The sequence below is a fragment of the Choloepus didactylus genome, chromosome 6 (assembly GCF_015220235.1).
Source record: "Choloepus didactylus isolate mChoDid1 chromosome 6, mChoDid1.pri, whole genome shotgun sequence".
Lineage (NCBI taxonomy): Eukaryota > Metazoa > Chordata > Mammalia > Pilosa > Megalonychidae > Choloepus > Choloepus didactylus.
This window is the reverse complement of record NC_051312.1, coordinates 9,795,331-9,808,571: the sequence shown is the minus strand read 5'-3', so window position 1 is coordinate 9,808,571 and position 13,241 is coordinate 9,795,331. Positions and strand designations below refer to the sequence as shown.

The following is a 13,241-nucleotide window of genomic DNA, read 5'->3' as shown; positions in this document are numbered from 1 at the left end:
GATTACAGTTTGTCTTTTTAACCTTCTGCCAATTCCTTAACTGCCCCCACCCTGTGTGAAAGCTAAACTTAATCTAATTCTCACAAGTTTCCTAGTATTTTGTTGAGAACTTTTGTGTCCATATGCATAAGATATGTTAGTCTGCAGTTTTTTTCTGTTTGTTTTATTCTAGTAGCATATATACAACTTAAACTTTCTCCTTTTACCCACATTCAAATATATAATTCAGTGTTGTTAATTTTTTTAAAATTCATTTTATTGAGATGTATTCACATACCACGCAGTCATACAAAACAAATCGTACATTCGATTGTTCACAGTACCCTTACGTAGTTGTACATTCATCACCAAAATCAATCCCTGACACCTTCATTACCACACACACAAAAATAACAAGAATAATAATTAAAGTGAAAAAGAACAATTGAAGTAAAAAAGAACACTGGGTGTCTCTGTTTGTTTTTTTCCTCCCCCCATTTTTCTACTCATCCATCCATAAACTAGACAAAGGGGAGTGTGGTCCATATGGCTTTCCCAGTCACATTGTCACCTCTCATAAGCTACATTTTTATACAGTCATCTTCAAGATTCATGGGTTCTGGGTTGTAGTTTGATAGTTTCAGGTATCTACCGCCAGCTACCCCAATTCATTAGAACCTGAAAAGGGTTGTCTATATCGTGTGTAAGAGTGCCCACCAGACTGACCTCTCGGCTCCTTTTGGAATCTCTCTCCACTGAAGCTTATTTCATTTCCTTTCACTTCCCTCTTTTGGTCAAGAAGATGTTCTCTGTCCCACGATGCTGGGTCTACATTCCTCCCCGGGAGTCATATTCCACGTTGCCAGGGAGATTCACTCCCCTGGGTGTCTGATCCCATGTAGGGGGGAGGGCAGTGATTTCACCTTTCAAGTTGGCTTAGCTAGAGAGAGAGGGCCACATCTGAGCAACAAAGAGGCATTCGGGAGGAGGCTCTTAGGCACAATTACAGGGAGGCCTAGCCTCTCCTTTGCAGCAACCGTCTTCCCAAGGGTAAATCCTATGGTAGAGGGCTCAACCCATCAAACCACTAGTCCCCTATGTCTGTGAGCACATTAGCAACCATCGAGGTGGGGAAGCCCAATACCCCTGTATTCTCTACCGGCTCCTCAGTGAGACAACATCGATGAACCTTGAAGACATCATGTTGAGTGAAATAAGCCAGACACAAAAGGACAAATATTGTATGAACTCACTGATATAAAATAATATTTTTTGCAATATTTTTCTGCAATATTTTTTCTTTGTTTTTTTGTTTTTTGTTTTTTTGTTTTTTTAATTAACTTTTTTTTAAATCAACTATATAAAAAACAAAAAAAATTAAAAAAACATACAATAAAAAACCATTTCAAAGAGACCATAACAAGGGAGTGAGAAAAAGACAACTAACCTATGATAACGACTTTACTTCCAATATGTTCCTACTGTATCCCAAGAAAGTAACCTAATGTAGCACAGTGTTGTTAATTAATCACCATCCATTACCAAAACTTTCCCATTGTCCCAAATAGAAACTCTGTACATTTTCAGTTTTAACTTCCTATTCCCTACCCCCACACCATTCCATGGTAACCTATAGTCTAGATTCTGACTCTATGAGTTTGCTTATTCTAATTATTTTATATCAGTGAGGTCATACAATGTTTGTCCTTTTGTTTCTGGCTTATTTCACTCAACATGATGTCTTCAGGGTTCATCAATGTTGTCCCATGTATCAGAATTTCATTCTATTTTTTGGCTGAATAATATTCTGTTGTATGCATATACCGCACTTTGTTTATCCATTTATTGGTTGACAGACACTTGGGTTGCTTCCATTTGTTGGCAATTATGAATATTGCTGCTATGAACATTGGTGTGCAAATATCTATTTGAGCCCCTGCTTTCAATTCTTTTGGGTATATACCTAGAAGTGGGGTTGCCGGGTCATATGGCAATTATATAATTAACTTTTTGAGGACTTGCCACACTGTTTTTCACAGCAGCTGCATCATTTTACACTCCCACCAACAATGAACAAGTGTTCCTATTTCTCCACATCTTCTCCAACATTTGTAATTTGTTTTCAATACAAGCCATTCTAGTGGATGTGAAATGGTGTCTCACTGCGGTTTTAATATGCTTTTACCTGTCGCTAATGATGTTGATCATCTTTTTATATGCTTTTTGGACATTTGTATATATCTTTGGAGAAATTTATATTCAAGTCTTTTGCCCATTTTTAAACTGGTTTGTTTGTCTTTTTATTGTAGAGTTGTAGGATTTCTTTTTATACTCCAGATATTAAACCCTTATCAGATATGTGGTATTCTAGTTTGCTAATGCTGCTGGAATTCAAAACACCAGAAATGGATTAGCTTTTATAAAAGGGGGTTTATTTGGTTACATAGTTACAGTCTTAAGGCCATAAAGTGTCCAAGGTAAGGCATCAACAATCGGGTACTTTCACTGGAGGATGGCCAATGGTGTCTGAAAACCTGTTAGCAGGGAAGGCAGGTGGCTAGTGTCTGCTTGCTCCCAGGTTGCTTTTCAAAATGGCATTCTCCAAAATGTCTGCATCAGCTTCCACCGCCATCTTCAAAATGTCTGTCTCAATGAGCACCTTATGTCTGAGCTTGTATAAGGCTCTAGGAAACTAATCAATGCCCATGCTGAATGGGAGTGGCCACACCTCCATGGAAATACTGAACCAATAGGTTCCAACCTAATCCACACTAATACGTCTGCCCCCATAAGACTGCATTAAAGAATATGGCTTTTTCTGGGGGACATAATATATACAAACCAGCACATATGGCTTCCAAATATTTTCTCCCATTGAGTAAGTCTTTTTACTTTCCTGATAAAGTCCTTTGATGTACAAAAGCTTTTAATTTTTATGAGATCCCGTTTATCTATTTTTTCTTTTGTTGCTTGTGTTTTGGCTGAAAAGCCTAAGAAACCATTGCCTAACGCAAGGTCCTGAAGATGCTTCCCTGTGTTTTCTTCCAGGAATTTGATAGTTCTGGCTCTCATATTTAGGTCTTTGATCCATTTTGATTTTTGTGTATGGTGTGAGGTAGGGGTCCACCTTCATTCTTTTGCATATGGACATCCAGTTTTCCCAGCAGCTTTTGTAAAAAGAGACTATTTTTCCCAATTGAGTGGACCTGGCACCCTTGTCAAAAAATCTGCTGGCCATAAACATGAGAGTGATTTCTGAACTCTCAGATGGATTTTATTGGTTTGTTTGTCTGTCCTTGTGCCAGTACTATGCTATTTTGATTACTGTGTCTTTGTAATCAGTTTTAAGATCAGGAAATGTGAGTCCTCCAACTTAATCCTTCTTTTTCAAGATGACTTTGGCTATCTGGGGCCTGTTATCCTTCCATATAAATTTGATTATTGGCTTTTCCATTTCTGCAAAGAAGGCTGTTGGAATTTTGATTGAGACGGTGTTGAATGTGTAAAGCACTTTGGGTAGAATTGACATCAACAATATTTAGTCTTCCAATCCATGAACATGGAATATCCTTCCATTTACTTAGGTCGTCTTTGATTTTTTTTAGCAATGTTTATCATTTTCTGTGTACAAGGCCTTTACACCCTTGGTTAGATTTATTCCTAAATATTTGATTCTTTTAGTTGCTTTTGTAAATGGATTTTTTAAATTTATTCTTAGATTATTCAGTTCTTGTATATAAACACACTACTCAACTTGTATCCCACCACTTTGCTGAATTTGTTTATTAGTTCTTGTATCTTCGTTGTGGGTTTTTTAGGATTTTTGTATATAAGATCGTGTCATCTGCAAATAGGGAAAGTTTCACTTCTTCCTTTTATTTGGATGCCTTTTATTTTTTTTTTATCCTGCTTAATTGCTCTGGCTGGAACTTCCAGAATAATGTTGAATACCAGTGGTGACAGTGGGAATCCTTGTCTGTTCAGATCTTTGAGGGAAAGCTTTCAGTCTTTTGCCATTGAATATGATGTTACTTGTGGGTTTTTCAGATATATGCCCTCTGCCATGTCAAGAAAGCTACTCCTATTCCTAGTTTTCTAATTTCTTTTATCAAGAAGCAGTGCTGGGTTTTTTCAAATGCCTTCTCTGCATCAATTGAGATGATTGTGTTTTTTTCCCTTTGTTTTGTTAATGTGATATATTACATTAATTGATTTTCTTATGTTGAACCACCTTGCATACCTGGGATAAATCCTACTTGATCATGTTCATAATTCATTGATGTGCTGTTAGATTCAGTTTGCTGGTATTTTGTTGAGGATTTTTGCATCTATATCATCAGGAATATTGGTCTGTAGTTTTCTTTTCTTGTGGTTTCTTTACTTGGCTTTGGTATGAGGGTGATGTTGGTATTATAGAATGAGTTAGGAAGTGTTCCATTCTCTTCAATTTTTTGGAAGAGTTTGAGCAGGATAGGTATTAATTTTTCTTGGAATGTTTGGTAAAATTCACCTATGAAGCCATTTGGTCCTGAGCTTTTCTTTGTTGGGAGATTTTTGATTACTGATTCAATATCTACCATTATTGGTTTGTTGAGATCTTCTATTTCTTCTTGAGTCAGTGTAGGTACTTAGTGTGTTCCTAGGAATTTGTCCATTTTATCTAGGTTATTTAATTTGTTGGTATACAAGTGTTCATCGTATCCTCTTATAGTCCTTTTTATTTCTGTGGGGTCAGTAGTAATGTCCTCCTTTTTATTTCTGAATTCAGTTATCTAAATATATCCTGTGTCTTTTTTTTCTTTGTCAGTCTAGTTAAAGTTTTGTCAGTTTTATTGATCTTTTCAAAGAGCCAATTTAAATGCAATTTTTTTAAGCAGGTGAAACAATTTTATTTCACAGTTGAACTTAAAACCACAAAGACACTAGGTTCTTCATATAAAAACAGTATTACAGATACCCTATACTTCCTAGAAAATTATTATATAGCCCCTCTCAAAGAAAAAAAGCACCCCATTATATGGTTTCAGTTAGGTTACTTGGAAAAAACTCACTTCCTGAAACAAACCATTCCACCACTCAGCATCTTTTGGTTCAAAGTATAGATTATTGTCATTCTGGTACATGTCATTCTGCATTGTTACGTATTTGATAATATACACATAGTCTGGTTTATCACTTAATGTTCCATTGGTTCATCAGCCTTTTCTGCAGGTTCATCAGAAGGTTGAGCAGGCTGTGTCTTTTTCTGTGGTCTTTCTTCAAGACCTTCCAGGAATGGAGACACATCATCATTCATCATAGATCATAAACTCTGTCTTTAACAACAATTCCAATGGAAGCATTCTTTGTAGTTAGGTACTGCTCTGCAGGAAGTGTCTCTCTTAAGGCACGCAGACCATGTTTAACCAGTTCATTCAAATTATACTCTGTAAACTCAGACATATGTCTCTCCAGGTAAGTACATGCTGACTGAGAATGGGCTCCAATGGACATAGCTCTGCAGTCAAAATAGTTAGCAGATGGACAGATTTGGAAAATATGAGGGCCCATGTCATCATAACCAGCAATGAGCAGTCCCACACCATATGGCCTTCGGCCATACCATTGGGTTGGTATCTGGTCTTGCTTCCAATTAGTGATACAAGATGAGACACAGGAAGAGGTCTGTCAAATACAAATCTGGAATCCAAACACTCCTGGTGCATGAAATTACATAACAGTCTAGCATCAGCAGTAAGCCCTGCAACTGAGATTCCAATATGGTTGTCAACATGGAGAATTTTTTTTTGATGGGCTGAAAGCTCTGATTGTGCCCTCTTCAATGCAACCAACACTGCATGGGTTTTCTATTTCAGCCCAAGTGTGGCTGAACCTTGCTTGACAGCTTCCATTGCATATTCAGTTTGATGAATTCTGCCCTGAGGGCTCCAAACAGTGACATCATTGTCACACTGCTTGTGAAACATATTTCTGGCGTGGTACTGGCTGTGGCCTCCACAGCAAAACCAAATGCAATTTTATTGAGATATATTCACATAACATAAATCATCCAAAGTGTACAATCAGTTGTTCACAGTACCATCATATAGTTGTGCATTCATCACCACAATCAATCTTTGAACATTTTAATTACTCCAAAAAATAAAACAAAAATTAAAATAAGAAAGGACAGCCAAAACATCCCATTTCCCTCCTCCTCCCATAGTTCATTTACTTTTTTGTTGTTGTTGTTGAATTTTATTTTGAAATAAATTCAAACTTACAGGAACAGTTGCAAAAACAATACAAACCCCATACACAGAACTCCAGCATACCCCAACCCCTCTCCACCGATACCCCAGATCCACCGACTTTAACATCCTGTCACTCCTCCATTTCTTTCTTTCCCTCCCTTCCTCCCTCCCTATCTATCATCCATCATCTATTGCTCTGTCTTCTGAACATATGAGAGCAAGCTGCACACATCCTTGAACAAACAATATAATTCACATATACATTTCCCATGAACAAGAACATTCATTTATGCAATCACATTAAGCGCAGCTAAGAAGTTCAAGAAATTCAACATTGATACAAAGCTTACATTCTATATTTCATTTTTTTCTTATGTCACAACTGTGTCCCTTTGAGTCTCCTCTTCTCCAGCCTCAGATCCCATCCAGGATCATCCTTGTCATTTAATTGTCATTATCTATTTAGACTGTCTTTTTTTTTCCTATTGTGGAAACATATATACAGCATAAATCTTCCCATTCCACTCCCTCCCTAGCATTCCATTAGTGGGATAAATCACATTCACAATGTTGCTATGCCATCACCTTCCCACCATCCATTACTAGAAATTTCCCCTCACCCCAAACAGACACCCTACACTCATTTCTTGTTAACTCTCCAATGCCCCTTCCCCCACTTCTTGTAACCCATACTCTACTTTTCATCTCTATGATCATATTCTCTGAAACTTTCTTTGTGTCTATCATGGGGCTTAAATTTAACATCTTAAGTCTATAACAATCTTGTTTTCTTTGATACCAACTTAACTTCAGTAGGACAATAAACTATGTTCCTATACTCCTCCATTCCCCCACCATTATGTAGTTCTTGTCAAAAATTACATATTTTATATTGAGTCCAAAACCACTGATTTATCATTACACTTTATCTCTTTTAGATCCTGTAGGAAGTAAATAGTGGAGTTATAAATAAAAAATACAGTAGTATTGGTATTTATATTTACCATGTGATCTTTACTGGAAATCCTTATTTCTTCATGTAGTTTCAGTCAATTGATTACTGTCCCTTCCTTTCAGCCTACACAATTCCGTTTAGCTTTTCTTATAGGACTGATCTACTGGTGATGAAGTCCCTCAGCTTTTGATTATCCAGGAATGTTTTCATCTCCCCCTCATTTTTAACCCCCAGGTATTTGTGAATTTTCTAAGTCTCTGATGGTTATTGACTTCTATTTGTATTCCATTGTGGTCAGAGAATGTGCTTTGCATAATTTCATTTTTTTTTTAATTTATCAAGGCTTGTTTTATGTCCCAGCATATGGTCTATTCTGCAGAAAGTTCCGTGATCACTAGGGAAGAATGTGTATTCTGGTGATTTGGGATGTAATATTCTACATATGTCTGTTAAATTTCTCTATATCTCTCTCTCCTTTCTTTGTTTCTCTGTCAGTAGGGCTCCCTTTAGTATCTGAACTAGGGCAGGTCTTTTATTAGCAAAATCTCTCAGCATTTGTTTGTCTATGAGAAATTTAAGCTCTCCCTCAAATTTGAAGGAGAGTTTTGCTGGATAAAGTATTCTTGGTTGGAAATTTTTCTCTCTCAGAATTTTAAATATGTCATGCCGCTGCCTTCTCGCCTCCATGGTGGCCGCTGAATAGTCACTACTTAGTCTTATGTTGTTTCCTTTGTATGTGGTGAATTGCTTTTCTCTTGCTGCTTTCAGAACTTGCTCCTTCTCTTCAGTATTTGAGAGTCTGATCAGAATATGTCTTGGAGTGGGTTTATTTGGATTTATTCTATTTGGAGTTTGCTGGGCATTTATGCTTTGTGTATTTATATTGTGTAGAAGGTTTGGGAAGTTTTCCCCAACAATTTCTTTCAATACTCTTTCTAGACCTTTACCCTTCTCTTTCCCTTCTGGGACACCAAGGAGTCTTAAATTTGGACATTTTATTTTATGTATCATATCCCTGAGATCCATTTTGATTTTTTCAGTTTTTTTCTCCATTCTTTCTTTTGTTCTTTCATTTTCCATTCTGTGTGTCTTGAGGGTTGCTGAGTTGTTGTTCAGCTTCCTCTAGTCTTGTACTATGAGTATCCAGGATCTTTTAAATTTGGTCAGCAGTTTCTTTTATTTCCATAAGATCATCTATTTTTTTATTTACTCTTGCAATTTCTTTGTTATGCTCTTCTAGGGTCTTCTTCATGTCCTTTATATCCTGTGCCATGTTCTCATTGTTTGTCTTTAGTTCTTTGATTAATTGGTCCGAGTACTGTGTCTCCTCTGATCTTTTGATTTGGGTGTTTGGGTTTGGGTTATCCATATCATCTGTTTTTTTTCATATGCTTTAAAATTTTCTGTTGTTTTTGGCCTCTTGGCATTTGCTTTACTTGATAGGGTTCTTTTAGGATATGAAGGATTATTGAAACACCGACCTCTAGTTTGTCTAATCTTCAGCTTGGTGGTGTACACTTTCTCTAACTAACCAGCAGATGGCATCCGTGAGTCATCTAATCCCCTCAAGACAGTTCTCCCCAATTTTGTCTTTGTGGTGTGTGGGGGTCAGGTTCTTGTGGGGTTCAATTGGTGCACCAAGTTTGGGTGTGTTGTTGGTGCTGTCTGCCCTGAATGTGGGGCATGTGTCTGAGCAGTTAGGGAGGCAGGGCAGCTTTAATAATAAACCTTCCAGGTGTTCCTGGAGATGTAAGGCTGTCTCAAGAGCCTAAACCTTCAGTTCAGTCTCGCCACAGATTGTCTCTGCCGCTGACCCACGAGTCCTTGGTATTGGCTTATGGTCCCTGGGATTTTCGAGTGGGTCCCTCTTCCAGCCATGCCCTTCTTAGGGCCTCTGCTGAGGGACAGCTGTGCTACGTCATAAGTGCATGCCATCCCTCAAGGGAAGTTCTGGGCCACTGCGCCATGCAGGGGTGTTCCCAGCCTGCTGTAAGGATGGCTGAATGGGGCGTGTTAATTTCCCCCTTTTCACACAGCTCTGCTTTCCCAGCTCTGGGACAATTAGCTGTGGGTGCACTAAAGGCTATTGTCCACACCTGATATCGTGGCGTGTGCGTGTGTTGCTGGAAACACTTTCTGTCACACAGGGTTCCTTGGCACAGCTCTGGGCTGTGGCACCTGCGCTGGGCAAGAGCGTTCCCAGCCCACTGTGAAGATGGCTGCAAGGGGCGTGTTTTTTTTCCCCTTTTGGCTAACCTCTATGTTCCTTGCTCCAAGACAATTAGCAGCGGGTGTATGAAAGGCTATCTTCCACGCCAGATATTGAGGTGTTTGCATAGCCTGTTCCTGCAGCGCTTCACTGTGTGGTTCTCACTGCCCTATCTGCAGCCACTTTGGGGTTTTTTATTTATTTATTTATTTTTTATTTTTTTATATCTTCATTTTATTGAGATATATTCACATACCATGCCGTCATACAAAGCAAATCATACATTCGATTGTTCACAGTACCATTACATAGTTGTACATTCATCACCTGGGTTTTTTAAAAAAAGAACTAGTCCACCTCCAAATGCCAACCCATGGTTTCCCCACACTGCAGCACAGCCGCCAGACATTCAGCTGGCTCACTCACTCATTTCTGAACGCAGACTCCTAGTTTCACCAAGTGCATGGTCCCTGTGGATTTAGCAGACCTTGTCTAGCTGGTGCATCATTGGAACTGGTGTTCTGGGTCACTTTCTGGCTTTTATCTAGTATTTTTCACAGAGGTGTTTTTTTTCCCCTGTCTCACCTAGCTGCCATCGTAGGTTCTCCCTCATTCACTTTTTTTTTTTTCATTTTTATTGAGATTGTTCAGATACATACAATTATCCAAAGATCCAAAGTGTACAATCACTTGCCCCTGGGTACCCTCATACAGCTATGCATCCATCACACTTAATTTTTGTTCAATTTTTAGAAACTTTTCATTACTCCAGACAAGAAATAAAGTGAAAGATGAAAAAAGAAAAAAAGAAAAGGAAACTCTAAACCTCCCCTATCCCTAACCAACCCCCCTCAATTGTTGACTCCTAGTATTGATATAGTACATTTGTTACTGTTTATGAAAAAATGTTGAAATACTATTAACTGTACTATATAGTTTGTAATAGGTATATAGTTCTTCCCTATATGCCCCTCTATTATTAACTTCTAATTGTATTGTCATACATTTGTTCTGGTTCATGAAGTGATTTCTAGTATTTGTACAGTTGATCATGGACATTGCCCACCATAGGATTCAGTTTTATACATTTCTATCTTTTGACCTCCAACTTTCCTTCTGGTGACATGTATGACTCTGAGCTTCCCCTTTCCACCTCATTCACACACCATTCGGCACTGTTAGTTATTCTCACATCTTGCTACCAACACCCCTGTTCATTTCCAAACATTTAAGTTCATCCTAATTGAACGTTCTGCTCATACTAAGCAAGAGCATCTACATTTCTTCCACAAGGCAGGAGGGAGAGTCAAAGAAGGTAGAGAGGCAAAAGAAAGAGGAAACAAAAAAAAATGACAGCTGGGAAGCAGCAAAAGGAAAAATAACCTTAAATCAAAGTAGAGTAAAGAATCAGACAATACCACCAATGTCAAGTGTCTAATATGCCTCCCCATCCCCCCCTCTTATCTGCATTCACCTTGGTATATCACCTTTGTTACATTAAAGGAAGCATAATACAATGATTCTATTAGTTACAGTCTCTAGTTTATGCTGATTGCATCCCTCCCCCAATGCCTCCCCATTTTTAACACCTTGCAAGGTTGACATTTGCTTGTTCTCCCTCGTAAAAGAACATATTTGTACATTTTATCACAATTGTTGAATACTCTAGATTTCACCAAGTTACACAGTCCCAGTCTTTATCTTTCCTCCTTTCTTGTGGTGTCTCACATGCTCCCCATCTTCCTCTCTCAAACGTATTCATAGTTACCTTTGTTCAGTGTACTTACATTGTTGTGCTACCATCTCCCAAAATTGTGTTCCAAACCACACACTCCTGTCTTCTATCACCCTGTAGTGCTCCCTTTAGTATTTCCTGTAGGACAGGTGTCTTGTTCACAAAGTCTCTCATTGTCTGTTTGTCAGAAAATATTTTGAGCTCTCCCTCATATTTGAAAGGACAGCTTTGCTAGATACAGGATTCTTGGTTGGTGGTTTTTCTCTTTCAGTATCTTAAATATATCACACCCCTTCCTTCTTGCCTCCATGGTTTCTGCTGAGAGATCCGCACATAGTCTTATTAAGCTTCCTTTGTATGTAATGGATTGCTTTTCTCTTGTTGCTTTCAGGATTCTCTCTTTGTCTTTGACATTTGATAATCTGATTATTAAGTGTCTTGGCATAGGCCTATACATATCTCTTCTGTTTGGAGTACGCTGCGCTTCTTGGATCTGTAATTTTATGTCTTTCATAAGACATGGGAAATTTTCATTAATTATTTCCTCTATTATTGCTTCTGCCCCCTTTCCCTTCTCTTCTCCTTCTGGGACACCAATGATACGTACATTATTGTACTTTGTTTCATCCTTGTGTTCCCGGAGACATTGCTCATATTTTTCCATTCTTTTCTCCATGTGTTCCTTTGCGTGTAGGCTTTCAGGTGTTTTGTTCTCCAGTTCCTGAGTGTTTTCTTCTGCCTCTTGAGATCTGCTGTTGTATGTTTCCATTGTGTCTTTCATCTCTTGTGTTGTGCCTTTCATTTCCATAGATTCTACTAGTAGGTTTTTTGAACTTTTGATTTCTGCCATATACATGTCCAGTTCTTCCTTTACAGCCTCTATCTCTTTTGCAATATCTTCTCTAAACTTTTTGAATTGATTTAGCATTAGTTGTTGAAATTCCTGTATCTCAGTTGAAGTGTACGTTTGTTCCTTTGACTGGGCCATAACTTTGTTTTTCTTAGTGTAGGTTGTAATTTTCTGTTGTCTAGGCATGGTTTCCTTGGTTATCCAAATCGGGTTTTCTCAGACCAGAACAGGCTCAGGTCCCAGAGGGAAGAAATATTCAGTATCTGGTTTCCCTGCGGGTGTGTCTTAGAAAATTGCTCCACCCTTTGACGCCCTGGGTCACTGTGCTTTTCTGCCCAGCAGGTGATGCCTGTTAGCCTGTAATTCTTGACTGGTGTGAGGAGGTATGACCTGGGGTCTGGTTCTGAATGGAAAGGGCCCCACCCCTTTCCTCCTAGAGAAGACAGACCCCTCAGGTGGAGGTCATTAGCATTTCAATGGTCCCGCTCTCTGCTTTTGGTGTCTCCACCCTTCCCAGAGTCACAGCCCTGGAAACTAAAAATGACTGGGGCTTTCTCCACTGAGCCAAAAAAGAAACAGATAGTCCCCTTCAGACCCAGTCTGAGGCAACCCTCCGGCTCTCCCAGGTCAGTCGTCACCCAAAGCCTCTGTCTGTTTTTTGGGGCTGCGTACCTGTAGTGAGCAGTTCACACTTGCTACTTAAAACCCCAGCTGGAGCTCAGCTGAGCTGTATTCGCTTTGCTGGGAGAGAGCTTCTCTGTGGCACCACGAGGCTTTGCAGCTCGGGCTATGGGGGAGGGGGTCTCCCGACTTGGATCCGCAGGCTTTACTTACAGATTTTATGCTGTGTTCTCGGGCATTCCTCCCAATTCAGGTTGGTGTATGATGAGTGGATGGTCTCGTTCGTCCCCCCGCAGTTATTCTGGATTATTTACTAGTTGTTTCTGGTTTTTTGTAGTTGTTCCAGGGGGACTACTTAGCTTCCACTCCTCTCTATGCCGCCATCTTGCCCCTCTCTCCCTCATTTACTTTTTAAAATAAAGTTTTATTGAGATACATTCACACACCCTACAGTCATCCACAGTGTACAGTTATTCACAGCACCATTATACAATTGTGCGTTCATCTCCACAATCAATTTTTGAACCTTTTCCTTACTCCAAAATAAAAATGAAAGCAAAAAAGAACACCCAAAACTTTCCATCCCCTCCATCCCACTCTATTCTTCATCTAATTTTTGTCCCCATTTTCCCACTCATCTGTCCATACACTGGATAAAG

At 39.0% G+C, this 13,241-nt stretch overlaps 1 pseudogene; it reads right to left on the bottom strand.

The window, feature by feature from the left end:
• Positions 1-5,155: 5,155 nt before the first annotated feature.
• LOC119536178 lies at positions 5,156-5,945 on the bottom strand (annotated as a pseudogene).
• Between the last annotated feature and the right edge of the window lie 7,296 nt (positions 5,946-13,241).